The sequence below is a fragment of the Microtus ochrogaster genome, chromosome 15 (genome assembly GCF_000317375.1).
Source record: "Microtus ochrogaster isolate Prairie Vole_2 chromosome 15, MicOch1.0, whole genome shotgun sequence".
In the NCBI taxonomy this organism is placed as follows: domain Eukaryota; kingdom Metazoa; phylum Chordata; class Mammalia; order Rodentia; family Cricetidae; genus Microtus; species Microtus ochrogaster.
The window spans coordinates 45,153,504-45,171,113 of NC_022017.1; positions in this window are offsets into that span (position 1 = coordinate 45,153,504).

The window sequence follows — 17,610 nt, forward strand, 5'->3', positions numbered from 1 at the left end:
TGATGACTGAACAAGAGCAGATTAACATTGGGAGTGATTTTATTGCTACAGTTATTTAGCAGAACAGTAGTATCTGATTTTCCCCTCGGTTCCTGGACTATCTAGTCTAAGGTTCTTGGATTCTTGAGCAGTGTCAGGGATGGGGTTCATCGGACCCCATTCAACAAGATATGGCTATTTACTCTCAGAATATGCCCCCATTAGAGCTCATCAACTCTACTTCTGTCGTCCCTGAGAAAATGCAGTATAGCTGAAACACAAGACAAGGATTTCAAAAAAGCTATTATACTATGCTCAAAATTCTTAAAGAGGATATGACTAAATCTATTAATAAAGTCTATGAAAACACAAATAAACAAGGAAATTAAATGAAGAAAACAGTTCAAGTCCTGGACGTGGAAATTGAATCACTCAAGAAAACCCAAACTGAGCCAAAACAAAACAAAAAAATAATAATACAAACTTAGGAATGTAACAGGAACCTATGAGGTGAGTTCAGCCAACAGAATATAAAAACAGAAAATCCAAAGCAGTGAAGATACAATACACTAGAAAAAAAGGTACCTCCATGTTGCGGGAGGTCCTTCCACTCCTCCAGCCAATGGCCGCTGAGATACCAGTAGAAAAAGAAGAAAGAGAGAGCATGTGAGAGAAAATGGGAAAGAGAGAAATTGGACCTGTGGTTTTAATTACTCTAAAATTATTCATTGATTCCAGCCACTCACATCTAAGTACACACACACACACACACACCACACACACACCACACACACACCACACACACACCACACACACACCACACATCACACACACATACACACACACCACACCCACACACACACACACATACACACACACACCACACACACATACACACACACTACATCCCACAAACACACACATACACACACACCACACACACATACACACACACACCACACACATACACACACACCACACACCCCACGCACACACACATACACACACACACCACACACACACACACACACACACATTGAAGTCTCTTCTCTAACCATACCAGTTAAGGAGATGAACTATCCTATTTCACTGAAGGACAAGGTTGTCTGTTCTCTTAATTAGCACATACAAACGGTAAATAAATATTATTTGTGGGAGCCACAACCTTCAGTTATAATATAAGACTAGACTTAACACTAGTTATCTGTCCATTTCTTTTAGATTTTTCATTTTTGTGGAGTACAGGTTTTCAAAGTATGACTACTGATTCTCTGGATTTTCTCAGTGTCTGTTGTTTTGTTTCCTTTTCATTTCTGATTTTGTTCATTTGAATATTCTCTCTCTGCCTTTTGGTTACTTTGGAGAAGGGTTTGTCTATCTTGTTGATTTTTTTCCAAGACCCAGATCTTTGTTTCATCAATTCTTTGTATTATTTTCTTTGTGTCTATTTTATGATTTCAGCCCTCAATTTGATTATTTCTTATCATCTACTCCTCCTGGGGGAGTCTTTTTCTTTTTGTTCTACAGCTCTCAGGTGTGCTGTTAAGTCACTAGTGTGAGATTTCTGCACTTTCTTAAATATTAAATAATCCTGTTCAAACAGATGAATATTAAAATATCTAGGTCAAGTAGGTGATGTAGTTGCTATAGGGAAAAAAAACAGGATTCAAGAACTATCTCTTTTTAACATTATAAGATGTGTAACTCTAAAATACATGCCCGTATAACTTTACTATAAATCTAAAGTTTGAAAGGGAAGAGTAACTGAACCAGTGAAACTACAATGGCCAAAGGCATATGGCTTACAAACCTAACTCCCTGAGTTCCACCCTTGGGCCCCACAGTGCAAAGAGAGAACTAATCTTCAAAAATTGTCCTCTGACCTCCACATACAAAGGTCCTAGATTCTTTCTACTTTGCCAGGAGCTAGTGGTAAACATGCCATAACTGCAACAAAATACTTTTGTCTCATCATGTGGCTTAAATGCATTTCCAGAAAACCTGGGCACTGGTATGGAATATCCAACGTGTAAAAATGTGCTACATTTGCTAATGCTGTGCAATATTACCTTTACTGTATGGATGTGTGTTACATTTGTGTATGCTTCATTTGTTTGAAGATGTAAGGATGTGTGTTTAGTAAGGTTGTCCTGCATTTGTTTCATTCACCCGGCCTGTTCGAGTACCTGATTGGTCTGGTAAAGAGCTGAGTAGCCAATAGCTAGGCAGAGAAGTGACAGGCAGGGTTGGCAGGCAGAGAGAATAAATGAGGAGAAATCTAGGCTTGGGAGAAAATCAAGAAGGAAGAAGAGAAAATGAGGGCAAAAGAGAGGGTCACACCCCACATGGGCAAGAAGCCTAGCAGCCAGCAGACAGACAGACACGCAAAACAGTGAAAGTAAGATATACAGAAAGAAAGAAAGTAAAAAGCCCGAAGGTAAAAAAAATAGATAAAGAGAAATGGTTTAATTTAAAAGAGCTAGGCAGAAACGAGCCTAAGCAAGATCGAGCATTCATCGCTAATATTATGTCTCTGTGTCATGATTTGGGCGCTGGTTGATGGCACTAAAGAAAAAGCCTGGTTCAGAGCACTACCTTTGAACTCAATCAGTGCAAAAAGTCCACTACTGTCCCCTCCTGCGAGATCAGCTTCTACCACCATTCAGCTAACCTACAGATGGCAGGTTCACATTTGGTAAAGCAATGTACTACTGACCTTGTGGATTCAATTCATTAATTGACATTTCCACAGCATTCAACTCACATCTAACCTTTATTTCTAAATAAATAGCAGTATCATGTCACAGGTCACATCTTTTCTTTCTCCGTCTTCTGTACCAAAGAAACTCTCACAACAGCTGGACACACCACAGATTAGGAAAAGCACAGACAGCAGGGATGTGAGCCCTCGGGAAGAAGACCTCATGAGGAAAGCAAGAAAGCAAGAAATGTCGATGGAGAAGTCAAAGAGAAGTCTTGGGAGAAGAAGCCAAGCTTGCTAGCACCTTGTTTTTGAACTGTTAGCCCTCGAATGTTAAAATCAAGGGAAGGGAACTGCATATATCTCTTTATAGCCCCTTCTTTGTTAAGGCCCCAGGTAGGCCACAGCGGTTAACCTGCTGTTGCAAATGTGTAACATAGGAGCAAATGCTTGTTGTTGCAAGCCATATGGCCACTGTGCAAACGTGTGGAGTATAGTTTGGGCTGTGCGGGGCGGTGACAAAAGTTTACAACTTTGTCTTTACAGCCTAGCAACAATGAGGTCTCAGTCTGTCAGCTGCCAGGTTTTGCCTGTGGTTACCAAATTGCACTTTAACAATGCAAAGCGAAAGCTTGTTCCCACAGCCTTGCATGGGGGATCAATTTGGCTGACTCTGGACGATAAACTGCATTAATGTTATTAAATGTTTCTTCCACTCCAACATAGCTGAAAGAAAAGTCTCCACTGACCCAAAACAATTAGAATTATTTTTCTAAGAAGATTTTTGTTTTGTAAAACCCATGTTTTGAAATTTGACTTGAATAAACTAAATGTGGCCTTGTGTGTTTTCTCCCCTTCTCTATTTAACACTTGCTGTTTTGATTTTCTAATAATGTATAGACATCTATAATTTTTATTGACCATTAGAATTTAAACATGCAAATAAAAAAGACTCCCATCACTAAAAGTATTGATCATGTCTGAACCAAAGCTGTGTATCCTATATGTTTTAAGTGTGAATTCTAACTCTTAAAATATTAAGATAACAAAGTCAATATTGAGTTTTTATGTGTAAATAAATACCTTCACATTTGTTTTAAAGGCCCAATATGTAAGCCAGATGTAATGGGACTGAAGCTAGACAATTGCAAGTTCGAGATTAGCCTAAGCTTGTTAGTAGACCTATCTACAAATTTAAAAAAATAATAAAATGTAGTTCATGCAAGAACAGTTGCCTAGCATGTGTAATGGCCTGGGCACAATCTCCAGTACTTCTAAAAAGACATATAAAATTTTAAATGAAGCAATCAGAGCACTCAATTATCTTTTAGAACTCTAATGTATCAGCTAATTTACAAATTTGGGGAGCAAAATAAAAATCTCCATTATCAGGTTATTTAAGTGTTATAGTATTTGGCTCAAAATGCATTTTTTAAAAAAATTTATTTCCAAAGTAGACTCAACTGTCATATTACAAAACCATTTTTCTTATTGTAAAATTGTTTGAAGTTCCAAATTATTATAAATATATATATTAACGTGTTTGAAATCATTATTGCTTATGTGCAACAAATTTGCTTCTTTTTTCAGGAACAAATATTCACTTGTATTCATATTTTCACTAGGTAGAACACTGAAGGTGATTTTCATGCAAGATTCATCTAGCTTTCTTATTTATTACTTAACATTCAACATTAGTTATCTCAACAATAGGAATCTATAGACAATGATTGAATCCAAATGGCATAGTTGGTAACACACAGAAATGCCATAATCACCTGTATGCCAAGGAAAATTGATGAGAATTCTTACAAAAGGACCTCTGGGACACAAGTTCTAATTATAGGTGCCCATTCTGTGTGTGTATAGGTAGACAAGTGTAGGAGTATAAAGATACCCTCTGACCTAGAAAAAGACCTCCATTCTTCATTTTAGTGCTAAAATTTATAAGCCTGTATCAGTTGTTTGTTGCTTCATAAGAAACCATCTAAACTTAGTGACAATATCGCTTTATTGCTTAGGCTTGGGGTTGTGGTCATTGGCTGTGCAGTTCTTCTCGTTTCCTTTGGCCCACTCATGTGGCATTTCATTCTGCCCACAGCAGGCAGTTGACTTGAGGTTCCTAGTTGGTCTCCCTCGCTTACAGCAACTGCTGGTTGTGAGTAGCTGAAGTCACCCAATTTTTCCCCATTTGGCCTCTCACTGTGCAGGGTCCAAAAACTCTTTGTACCTAATATGGAAGTTTCAGGACAGAATTTCAAAAGGACAGAAGAACGTGAGTAGCCTCTGGAAAAAACCACAGCTGAAGCAATAGGCACACCAGTGGCTTCTCTGTGACCATTATCACAGGGGGTGGACAATATGGGTTGTACAAACAGCAAAATGTCCTGGATGTTATAGTCTATGACCTACCCAACGTCAGTGAGAAGGCAGCTCAGGTGTTGCAGGGAGCCAGGAACAAGTGGAGAAAGGAGGCCTTGAAAGATGACCAGGAAGAGCAGAGAGCAAGCACCACAAGTAATCATTAGAGTTCTTGAGATCCACCACGAATAAAGAGCCGTGGATCCTGGTGGCCAAGGAATGGTAACGCTCACTGCTGGGTCTTTGGCTGCTGGGATTCGAAACCCAGAGCAATAAGTCTCAGACTCTATGACTTTTAGAGCCTGGAATCACGCACCTCAGCTTAGCAGGAATGCTAACTACAAGCCTTAAGATGTGGAGGACCAGCCTCTCAGCCTCTGGTACTCAACAATGTGAGGCTGACATCACAGAAGGGAGTGTGCTCTTTGCTAATTCACAACTTGTGTGTGCACAGAACAAATAAAAACCTCTCGAATAGCCATTTTGTGGTCATAATAGCCCAGCTGCTTTGCTCTTCCTCTCGTCTCACCCTTTCCATGTGCTTATGGGGATAATAGAGAAGTTCACTCTTCAAAGGCCTGGGTGGGATTTTTAAGGTGATAATTTTTCATTTGGTTTCCAGTTGAGACAGCCCAGCAGTGCGATAAAGGATCAAATGGGTCGCTGAGAAATCCTTATCTACTTTAGCATGAAAACTCCTCCGAATGCTTTAAGGATATAAACCTGTGCGTCTTTTCATGTCTGGCAATGATGTCGATGAAGAGAAAACCTGCCCAGACTAGCCTGAGCTGGCCAAGATTTCTTTATTTTCCCATAATCTTTCTGTTTATGTGTTCTCAAATGACGAATGAGGCCAATCTGGAGTTGGCAGATTTTGCCACAATTTAGACAGATGGTTTCGGTAATGTACATAAAGAAAGCAATGCTGGAGATATGAAAATAAAGATATGCTGTGTGCCATCTGAGTGTGCTTCCCAGAGAGAACAAAGATATGGGAAAGGGGCATGGAAAGATCTCCGTGGTACAGGTCCACACAGTAGAGTTCTCTTATCTTCCCTGCCTCTGCAGCCCCTTCGGCAATAACTACCTTCACATACACATGGTCTCTTAGCCCAAACGCTTTGAGAAGTCTAAACATGAGCTCCAGTTGTTGCTTTTATAAAGGCTACAGAAACAGGCTTGAGGGACAGTTCCTGAAAAAGCCCAGCCTCACCCCGAACTTGAGCTTGTCCTAGAACTGAAGCAAAACGAAATAATTCTGGGGAAATTTTAATAATAACAGGACTGACCCCTTTTCAGTCTTTGCCTAGGTAACACATTTCTGAACCGTCTGCTCTTATCCAGTTATCCAAATATTAGTGTGAGCTCCCAGATGGGAATCACTTGACAACTTGATACATTTCAAATTTATTACACTCAGCCTGACACAATGCGAGTATGGTTTCTCATTCATTTATTCACATATATTCTTAATGAATATTCATCAAACATATTCTTTTTCTATCAAACATATCCTTTGTGTAAGACAGGCAATTGCTATGAAACACGTGTATGAATCTACACGTTGGCTCTATTTCCAAGGAACTTACATAGTCCACAAACATGTCAACAAATTTTGACACAATACATTCAAGGAATAGCTTTTTAGGGAAAATCTTTTGCTGTAAATTGCTATGGTGGTAACAATAACCTTAAAGAAATATAATGTCGAGAAAGAAGATATGTTCAAGTGTACTACACTATCTGGAGACACAGTGCCCAGAGATCTGTATTACGTAAGTACCATTTATGGTAATTAGAATTTCGGCTGTTTGAGATGGTTGAAGAGGCTGGTTTGTGTGAGAGCCCCAGATGCGGATGTAAAGCATAGAGATTCTATACATGTGACAAGGTCCTTAGAAGATGGATAGAAATAAGTCTGGGAATAAAACAAAGTCTGGGGGCAGAAAAGCAATGGGCAAAGAGCCACAAAATAAATGTTCATATACTACTACAAGGAAATTCCAAGTATGTGGCAAATTCTAAACTGTAACTTTGTCATCCACATTGTTCTCAGAGTGGGTCTGATGTCTAAACTCAATGTTTGTAAGCTTGACAGGCTCATATAATGCTTAGCTGATAAAATGTTTCCTCCTGGTTGTGTTTGTGGGAGCGTTTCCAGCAGAGATCAGCAGCTAAGGGTGGAAACTGAGCAAATGAGATCCACCCTCTGCAGTGTGGTAGGCATCATGCAGTCCATGGAGGACTTGAACAAAAGAGAAAACAGAGTGACAAATGGACTCTTAAGGTGTAATGTTGATTGTCAGGACTCAAAGTCCCAGGGCTTTGGCGTCTGTCTGGAACTACGTCTTTGGTTGTCCAGCTTGTTAATTAAGGCCCCAAAGTCATGTAAGCAAATCTCTCATTAAAAAGTTTATTCTCTCTCTCTCTCTCTCTCTCTCTCTCTCTCTCTCTCTCTCTCTCTCATATGATGTATATAAATAGATATAGATAGATGATAGATAGATATGTGTATATATACACTATCAGCATATGTACAAGCACATATTCATGAGTAGGTATGTAATTTAAGACATATATGCCTTAAGAAATAAATATAAATAGATACAGATAAGATATATTGTTCTCTCAGATAATCCTGAAGAATATAGTAGAAAACTAGAACAAGACAGTATTAAATATTTTTCTTAGTAGATTTCTTGTATAATTTCTGAATTTTATGTGTTCATAAGACTTCTGTTTCTGCTAGCCTACCTCCAACACACACATACACACACACACACACACACACACACACACACACACACACACACTATAAATGTTAGATGTTTAGAATTTAAATAGCCCTAGGTTTTAGACTAAACTTCTTGTTTCTGTAGAAGTAATTTGCCTTCAAATCTTCCTTGGCATCTGTCCCATCTGCTTCCAGTTTGGTTCCTATGTGGGTGACCATAGTCCAGAGTTTCCTCCCCATCCATATCTCTCAATTTTATTGTATCACCTTTAAGACTATTTTAAGTAACCAAGTTCAGAAAGATGAATACACTATATGAACCTAGATTTTGAACTGGGTTCACCCCATTTTCTAAAGAATCACATGTACTGGGAGGAATCGATCAAGATTAAAGGCCCCACGTTTGTTCATGTCCTCCCTCCAGCACTAATTCTAGTAATAGATTTTTTTATAAATACAGAAAAAAAAACTCAGACCATCATGACTCTGTATAGCATGCTAAGTCACTGTGCCTTGCATGTAGGAATTATTAATAATTGTCCACACACATGTCTTCCAGTGCTCTTGTTAGAGATGCATCTTAGGATAAGACTTTCATTCACAGTAAATTCGTCTTCCTGCTCTTGAAACAAAGTAGTCATTCATTAACTGAATGAGTATGAACATTTCAGGGATCCCTCAACAAAATGAAACTACAGAACTTTTCAATGGACACTCAAGTTTCTGAGGGCTTCTTACATAATGGTTCAAAATTACCTATTTGTCTTACAAGTGTGATCCAAATTATATGAAACCAACTGAACAAAGAAAGTAAAAAATGTTAACTAATTGATATGAACCCATTACCTCGGTCTGTGAAGTCCTAAATGTACAGAAAAGAAAACAAACAAAGAAACAACAGCCAAAAAAAAAAAAAACCACCTTCCAGGAAATACCTAAGTTTTTAACTTTCCTTAGGAAAATGGAGCCATCTGCGGGCCATATCATATTGATCATAAAACCCCATTTGAATTAGTCCTCATGAAACAGGAAGGCTTGTACTTTGATTTCTTTTTCATTTTCTTTTCATTTCTTACTGACCCGTTTCTTCTTCTAAAGCACAGCCCTAGGTACAAACAAGAACTGGAGACGGAACTGAGCCAGCTCACGCCATCATCATATCTCCCCTGGACGGATGCAATTATCTTATCTCTTCCTTCACGTTTGACCCTCTACGGTCAGTGCTCAACAACGGAGCCAGAAAAGGCAGCCAATTGTGAGTTACATGAGTAGATGGCCATTAACTTTTTTAAAAGTTAGTGAATCATACACACGTCCAAGAACTGTTGATAAAGTTAGCAAAGACGTGCCTGTGTATAAAGAAACCAGCAAAGTTTATGGAGTAACTAATATATTCGCTAAAGTAAAAGAGGAAAGATAAACTTCAGAGAATGATGAAATAAAGCCCCTTTGAAACTGATTACAGTCTTTATGTTGAATCTTGGAGGATGAGTGGATAAACATTGTATCCTGCCTTCCTAGTCACATGGAATAAAAGTACTCAGGATGATGCATAATCCGCCTTTTGTTGAGGAATGGCTCTCTAGTGGGCTCAGTATTGAACTCTTAAATGCATCGACTCATTTATTCCTTACAACTGTCCATGTTGGTAGGCATTTTATCCTCTTATGGAGTGGTAACACTGAGTCTTACAGAAGTTGGGTAATTTGCTAGGGATACAAACCTCATCAAGAGTAGGTCTGATAGCCTAACCCAACCTGTCTGTTATGAGATCCTGACCTCTTCAGGTCTGGCTGATGCTCCATGTATGGAAGACTGGGACAGACACCATGATGTAAAGCAACCACAACAAAAAGAAGTCTTTAATCTGTGGTCCTCTTACTGGTCGGGGCCCTGGAGATTTAAAAGGGTAGTAATCATTTAAGTGAGTGTCATGCCAATGTTCACTTCACGATAATATTTCAGTGTTAAAAGGAGGGAGGAAAAGAGAGTAAGAGAGAGAAGTAAGGAGAAAACAGAAGACCAAAGTTAAGAGGTCTTAACAAGAATATCAGCCCCATGTGGTCAGCATTCTGTCTTTCCAGCATGCCTCTGGAACAGCAGTAATCATGGCTGAACAAATGACCAAATGACCTGTGACTTTGCCTCTTTAATATTCAGTTAAAATTAAAATGGAAAAGATCCCACTGGAGAACAGATTGTGCAACATACTGTTCATAATGCCAAGCAACTTGCTACTTTTGTTTCCAGTGATTTGATTTCATTACAGGCAGTTGAGCAAAGATTCAGAATTGAGTAAAACAAATTGCATCCTAGGCCTTCTTGTTAAATTTAAATAAAAGTATACCTACCGCCGGGTCTAGTCAAAGACATGCATAATTAATCAGTACAAACCTTACTGAAAATTATCCAGATAAAAGACATATGTGAAGGACACGGTGGCTTCAGCAGACACTATATTCCTAAACTTCATATCAAAGAGCACAAATGCCTGAAATAGAGCCATAATTTAAAGAGCAGTATATTGTCCAAGTGTTATCAGACTCTTCAATTTCAAGTAATAGAAATGTTCAGAGCAGTTGAATTATTGTTGTTTCCTAAGACTGGTTTATCCAGTAGATGTACTAGAATCTCTAGGTTTAGGCCTTCAAAACACTCTCATTGAAACATTGCCTATTAATCTAGTTCTTGCTTCACTCTTTAGTGCTAATGAAAACACATTTGTAATAAGCAAAAATCATTTCAGCATTTTCAAGTTTATGGGCTGTTATTGGCTTACCAAGACTGGTGGTGGCCAAAGAGGCAGGCCTCTTTCCAACAACTCTAGTTAATAAATGTTTGTGTTTCTTCTGATTGGCTGCATTTGTTTTTAACTTTCCCATCTCTGAGCCAATCACTGTGCTGCTGCTCTCTGATTGGTCAGAAGTGAAACTCATTCTTAATAGCTGGAGTCTAAGTACAGACCTGTCTCTGCCCAAATGATACAGATATCAGAAAGTACTGACAGATGATCAATAGTATCCACAAAAGAAATTTCAGCCCTCTTCATTACATGAAGGAACAGTGAGGGCAACAAGCGTTGAAAGAAAAGAGGATAGGAATGACAGAAGCTAATGACACAGAAAAACTCAATGTCACCAGAGACTTCACTTTACTTGGGATGGAAAATAGAAGCAAAAGGGAGGGAGCAGCAGACCACAAAGCATTCAGCCACTATGATGTTATGGAGAAACTCAGAGTTGCAGCTTGGTGTTTCATCAAGTGATCTGAGAAAGGGTCTTACTTGTTAATTATTCGTTATAGGAAATCAAACATATACATAGATGAAGAAATGAGTAAATCACCAGGCTGGGGAAGTAGCTCTGTAAGCACACAAGTGTGAGGACCTCAGTTCAAGCCCCAAAACCCACGCATAGAAACGAGGCATGGTGATTCAGGATCATAACCCTAGACATGGGGTGGCAGAAATAGTCAGGTCCCTAGGGATCACCCCTTAGCCTACATAGGGGGCTCCAGGCTAATGAGAGACCTTGTCTCAAAAATGGAGGTGGATGGCTGGCGTGTGGAGTGACACCCGAGGTTGTCCGCTAGCCTACACACACACACACACACACACACACACACACACACATGCACACACACAGAGTGAGAGATAATATGTATGTATATTATATAGAGAACAATATAGATATATACCATATACAACAAAAATAAATGAAATTTTAAAGAAATACAGAAGCACTTTCTAAGTTATGCATTGCTTATCCCATTTTACAATTAAGAAAGATGGGGTTTAGGGGCTAAGTAGCTTATGTTTGCATAAAAGCAACCCAAGGATTTTTATCTCTTGATCACTATTTCCATAAACAGGGAATTTTAAATGGAAGCTTATTTTTGTGAGCCTTGTAGCACTCATAATTCAAAATTGTTATAAGAACTTGTTATAAGGAAAACATAAATTAACTCTGAACTCTATCTTTTATTAGCCATATGACCTTGATCAAGTAGATTTATCTGCATTAGCCGCCATCTCCCTGTGTATAAGAAAGCAACAACACATTTTTTTGTTGTGGGGATTAAATGGAAAGCCATCCATGAAAGAGCATAGATAACACTTTATGGTAAGTAAACCATATAGCATTAATTAAATGAGTGTGGAATTTAAAAGAATAAAACGGCCCATGTTTAAGCACAAAATGATAATAATAAGAAACTTGGCATTCACCCAAGAACAATTCTAAACTATCTCCATGCTGTTACTTGATATAATTATGTACCAAAAAAGCAAGAGGCACTTGATAAGCATATAATACATAAAAACATGGACTCAGCTTGTCTGGAGATCCTGAAAACAATTTAGATTTGTTTTTACACCATCTGCAAGCTCTCAGACTTCAGAAGCCTGCTGAATCAGCACGACCCACCTTGCCATAGATTGGGCATAAATATACACAGAAAATGAAAAGTCAAACCAGAGCTCTGGACTCTATCCAGGGGTTTGCCTTGAGGTTAAAGATTTTAGAAAACAATTCTCATGTGAGATTTTAAAAAAAGGAATATCCTTACATGTATTGAATCTCTCTGGTCCCTTCGATCCTTTGATGTTTGCTTGTTTTACTGTAAGCTCCATGATAAAAAGTCATGAACCCTCTGGCCAGGTTAGGAGACAAGGCCACCCTGGTGCTGACAGTACATATTTGCTTCTTTTAATGTGATCCATTGCATCCCTTCCCTTAATACCTATTATCAATCAGTAGTCACAGAACCTCTGAAGTACCTGCTATGCATTGTACAGACAAAAAAAAAAGCTAAATTTGTCATTAGTCAAATTAAGAGCTTCCTGTAGTAATATGAACGGCGGGGCCGCGACCCCAGCACCCCGGCTGCCTGTCTAGCTTATGCCCCTAAATAATTACACAGACACTGTATTCATTTAAACACTGCTTGGCCCTTTAGCTCTAGCCCTTACTGGCTAATTCTGATATCCCGATCAACCCATCTCTAATAATCTGTGAGCACCGGGTCTTACCGGGAAGATTCAAGCCTATGTCCATCCTGGGTCGGAGCTTCATCGCCTGTGTCTCGGAGAGCAGAGCTATCCCCGCGTCCGCCCAGGAGCCGGGAGCATGGCGTCTCTGCTCCAGAGAGCAGAGCTGTCAGTCTGAGCTCACTTCCTCTTCCTCCCAGCGTTCTGTTCTGTTTACTCCTCCCACCTATGTTTTAACCTATCAGGGCAAGCAGCTTCTTTATTTAATTAAACAATGACCTTCCTCCATCAGCTTCCTACAAAGATTATCATGAAGTGAGTGAGGGGTATAAGAATGTACTGGCAATGTTTTAATTTCATTTCTGTTGTTGACTTTTAAAAAATGCTAACAAAATGTAATGTAGGGAGAAATGAACTTGTTTAGTACACAGTTCAAGGTTACTGTACAGCACAGCAGGGAAGTCACGTGACTTAGAGGTTTCTGTTGCTGTGAAAAGCTACCATGACCTTGCCATCTTTTACAAAGAAAAACATTTAATTGGGGCTGGCTTAGAGTTCAGAGGTTTAGTCCATTATTATCATGGCAGGAAATACAGCAGCATGCAGGAAGATATGGTGCTGGAGAAGAAGCCAAGAGTTCTACATCTAGATCCCCAGGCAGCAGGAAGAGAGAGACAATGGACCTGGTTTGAGCTTCTGAAACTTCAAAGTCCATCCCCAGTAACACTCTTCATCCAACAAAGCCATACCTACTCCAACAAGACCTCGTGTCTCAATCATTTCAAATAATGGCACTCCCTGTCACCTATGGGAGCCATTTTCATTCAAACTACCATATCAGGGCAGCATGTATTTAAGACAAGTAGTTATATCACATCTACAATCAAAAGCAGAGAAAGATGTATGTCTTTGTGTTTAGTACTCTGCTTTCTTTCCTTACTCTTACACAGTCCAAGTCTCAAAACCAGAGAATGAGGTCACCTACTCTCAGACTGGCTCTTCTTACTTCCTATAAGGCAGTCAACCAATACCCCACAGAAATACCCACAGGGCAATCTAATCTAAACAATCCTTCATCAAGACTCTCTCCTCAGGACCCCAGGTAAGTCTAGGTCATACCAAAGTGACAATTAAAAGAGCTGATTGCAGTCAACAAATAAATAAGTCTAACAATTTTACCAACATGGAGAGCGCTAAGTCCCACCCATAGCCAAGAAGGTACTGGCAATTGATAACTGCTGAGGAGAGAGAGAGAGAGAGAGAGAGAGAGAGAGAGAGAGAGAGAGAGAGAGAGAGAGAGGAGAGCAATTTTACTGTAGAGCTTTAGAGGTGCAGGTGCTGGTAAGTTGATACAGGCAGCATAAATTAGACAAAGGGTTAAACACAAAACTGAGTGAGTAGAAAAGTAGGGGCAGATCTGGAAGGAGTTAGTAGAGAAGGAGAAATATAAACAAAAGGTACAAAACTCTCAAAGAACTAGTGAGGTAAAACTGCGATGATGTGCAACTGAGTGCAAAGGAGCACTAGGAAGGAGCGAACTGCCACTGTGGATAATCCCAAGATGAATATTAAAAAGCGTGATGCTCAGCAGAAGTACACGTTCTTAGCTTCCTGTTATATGAAATACAGAGAGTGGAAAACTAACTTCTGGTAACAGATGGCAGTGTAGGCTTGCCTATGATAGGAGCAGAGAAGGAGGGAGAAGGTAACTGCCCTTTTCTGACATGTTTTCTAATCATATGTCCCCTCTGATCCTTCCAGGAGGGAGATTCGCTTAAGCATCTTGCAGGTTGGAGGTTTAAAACTTCCTCGTCTCATGATCACTGTATGAAATTGAGTCGGTTCCTTTCTGCGTTCCTTACTAATTGGCTGGGTCCAGACCATTTAGGAAAGCACCCACTAAGCTTAGAGCTCATACTGCCATGCAAATGTCTGCCATCCTTCTGGATCTCAGCTTGATACGCCTCACCAAGTCAGAGCCCAACTATCAGAACCACGCTAAGTAGGAAGTCCAAAGCCATGGTGTGTGGTGGCCTCTAGAACAACCTCTACACGGAACATTAGACTCTGTAAGTTACACATAAGGCCTGAGCCTCCCTAGAGAAATGTTTGCATCAACATCTTGCACCTATTTTTCATCATGACCTATATATCCCTGTCATCCTGACAGCATTACCATCTGTCAAAATTCTTTATTCAGATTGTTTTTGCTCCTCTTCCCAACCCTATCTGCCTGGCAATTTCCTATACATCCTTCTAAATGTAATTTCCTGGAAGGAAGTTTTAATGTCCCTGCTTCTTCTGGCAAGCAACTGGTTAACTTCTGCTCTGATTCCTCACAGTGCTCAGATGCTTAATTAATTGAATTGTGTTGTTTGTTTCCTAATGCCGTCTATTTCTCAGAAATAAAGCTTGTGTTGTCTTTACCTTTGTATTCTTAGGCTCTGCATTATACCTGGCACACAAAACTGTTGTGGAGATTAGAAAGGGTGTTAGAAAAAAATTACAAAGAAAATGAATGAACAAATGGAGGCTTTAAAAATTCAAGACAAAGCATCCAACTTTCAGGAACACATTACATCATAAAAATACAAACCCTTCCAAGAGGAATGAGATTCTAACTTGGAGAAAGAACATTGAGATGACAGTCTATAAAACTGGGATATTATCCTATCTGTATTACTAAGTAGTCAGTGGGTTAAAAGGGTGTAATTTTACCCCTCAGATCTCTAAGGGTTAGTTATGTGTGAAAAACCTTATAGCCATAATTACTATAAGGTTTGAAAGAAAGTAGACAGCCAACCCATGACCTGGGTCTTTCTCTGTGGACTGGAGGCATTAAATCTGATGCTAATGAGGTTCTCTCATACACATACCCGTTCCTGAGGGCAGCAGGAAATGGTCTCACCATTGCTAAGCCACAGTTTTAAAGATATAAGAAGAAAAGAATATTAATTCAGAATCATAACACAAAGGACACTCTCTCAGTGTGGGACAAACCACATGAAGTAAGAAGAAAGGTATTTTTATTAGATGATTTAAGATAATATACCCCATAGCAAAATATTAATAGTTGTGCTCTTTATAGCCCAACAAATTAAAAATCCATTCCAATCAAAGTGATTTCATTCAGGGAAAGTCAGTTCCTAGAAAGGTCTTACTGAATTAGACCCAGAAGTTCCTATGAAAAAACACAGATAAGTTTAACAACTCTTGTGGCTTTGCTATTATTGTCAAATATCAATGTTTAAATCTGTCATAGTTTGTGCTTCCCAGTCTCTCTTGGGAGGCTTGGGCTATCTTCTTCTTTTCCTTTTGGTGTTAAGAGCAGTGGTTTTTAAAGGATATAATTTAGAACAGAGAAAAGGGAGTGCTTTATAGAACGATTTTATCTGAGCTGCGGGTTAAGATTTGGGAAAGGCAAGAAAATACAAATTGCATCATGTGGCAGCAGAGAAAGAAGCAATGCAGTAGTTTCACAGAGACAAACTGTCACCTGGGAACACGGAGGATGCTTACTTAGCTGTCTTTCTAGTAGTAGCACTTTGAGGACATCGAGGCCTGTTGTCCCCTGTCGGCACTGTGACTCACTCAGCCAGTCTTTCGCTTGCATTACGTGACTCTCAAGTTCTGCAAATGAGCAGGTTATTTTCTCTTGCCCCTGGATCACATATATTTGTAATATCTGCAGCACAGTATTAGAGCAATGGCGTAGAGAGAGTCATAGCTGTGCAAGCCAGTAATTGTATCTGATCTAAAGAAAAGAGACACCGATTCTCTGGGAATCCCTTTCCTAACCTTGAACAGACATATACCGTTACTTGCTTTGCAAACTTCCCACAATCATTATACTGACAAAAATATTAACAGACCTAAAACAAGTGTGGAGGGGATCTGAAAGACTCTAAAAGTCTGCATTGCTATTAACGGAGCTTTAGAGCTTGGTGTCTGTACTTTTGTATTTTACAGCTGTAATTCACTTCCTTATAGCAAACATGCTTCAAAGAAGATGTGTAGGAGAAGCCTGTTATATTGTTGTATGTGTGTTAAATTTGTTGTTATTGTTGTTTAATAGGGGAGAGGATAAATTTACATCAAATATGATCAGTCCATGGTAGCAAGAGACTAAAGAATACTGGGAGTAAATAGGAAGTCAGCCAGACCATCTTGTGTATAATCAAAAATATATATTTCATGTATTGTCTTCTGGGCATCTAGGGAATATTAAAATAAGTGAACCCAACAAATACTTGTAAATCATGTTTATTTTGCTTACTGCCCTCCACATCAAAAATAGTCATAAATTACCCATTCTATGTGTAACCATAATTGTTACTTGCTGCTTGTTAATTATGACTGTGCACACTGGTCATGTAAAGTCCAACTCTTCCCGGCATAAAGAGTTTAGCTCTGACTCAATGCAAGTTCACAAAGTTCATGTGTCTCCCTCTCTCACTAGAAGGAAAACAAGACAGCAAAGACAACCTCCCATTTATATCTCTAGCTCCTAATTCAATATCTGACATAACTCGGTTCTCATCAGTAGCAAAGGTACAAATGACACATGTAGCCTAAATCAAATGGGGCTGTATATGTTCATGTTCCCAGCACAAGGCTAAAGCTGGAAAGTCACTTGAATTAGTGACTTTCTTCTTGACTGCATCAAAACGGTGCTCAGAAGCAACTTAAGAAGGGAAAGACTTGCTTGAGCTCATGTAGCCTTGAATGGCAGGGAAGGCATGGTAGAACAAGCTTGAGGCAGATGATCATATTTTTTCCTCAGTCTGGAAGCAAAAAGATAAAAATACTGGCTGCGCTGGCTAGTCTGGGTTGTCAACTTGGCTACAT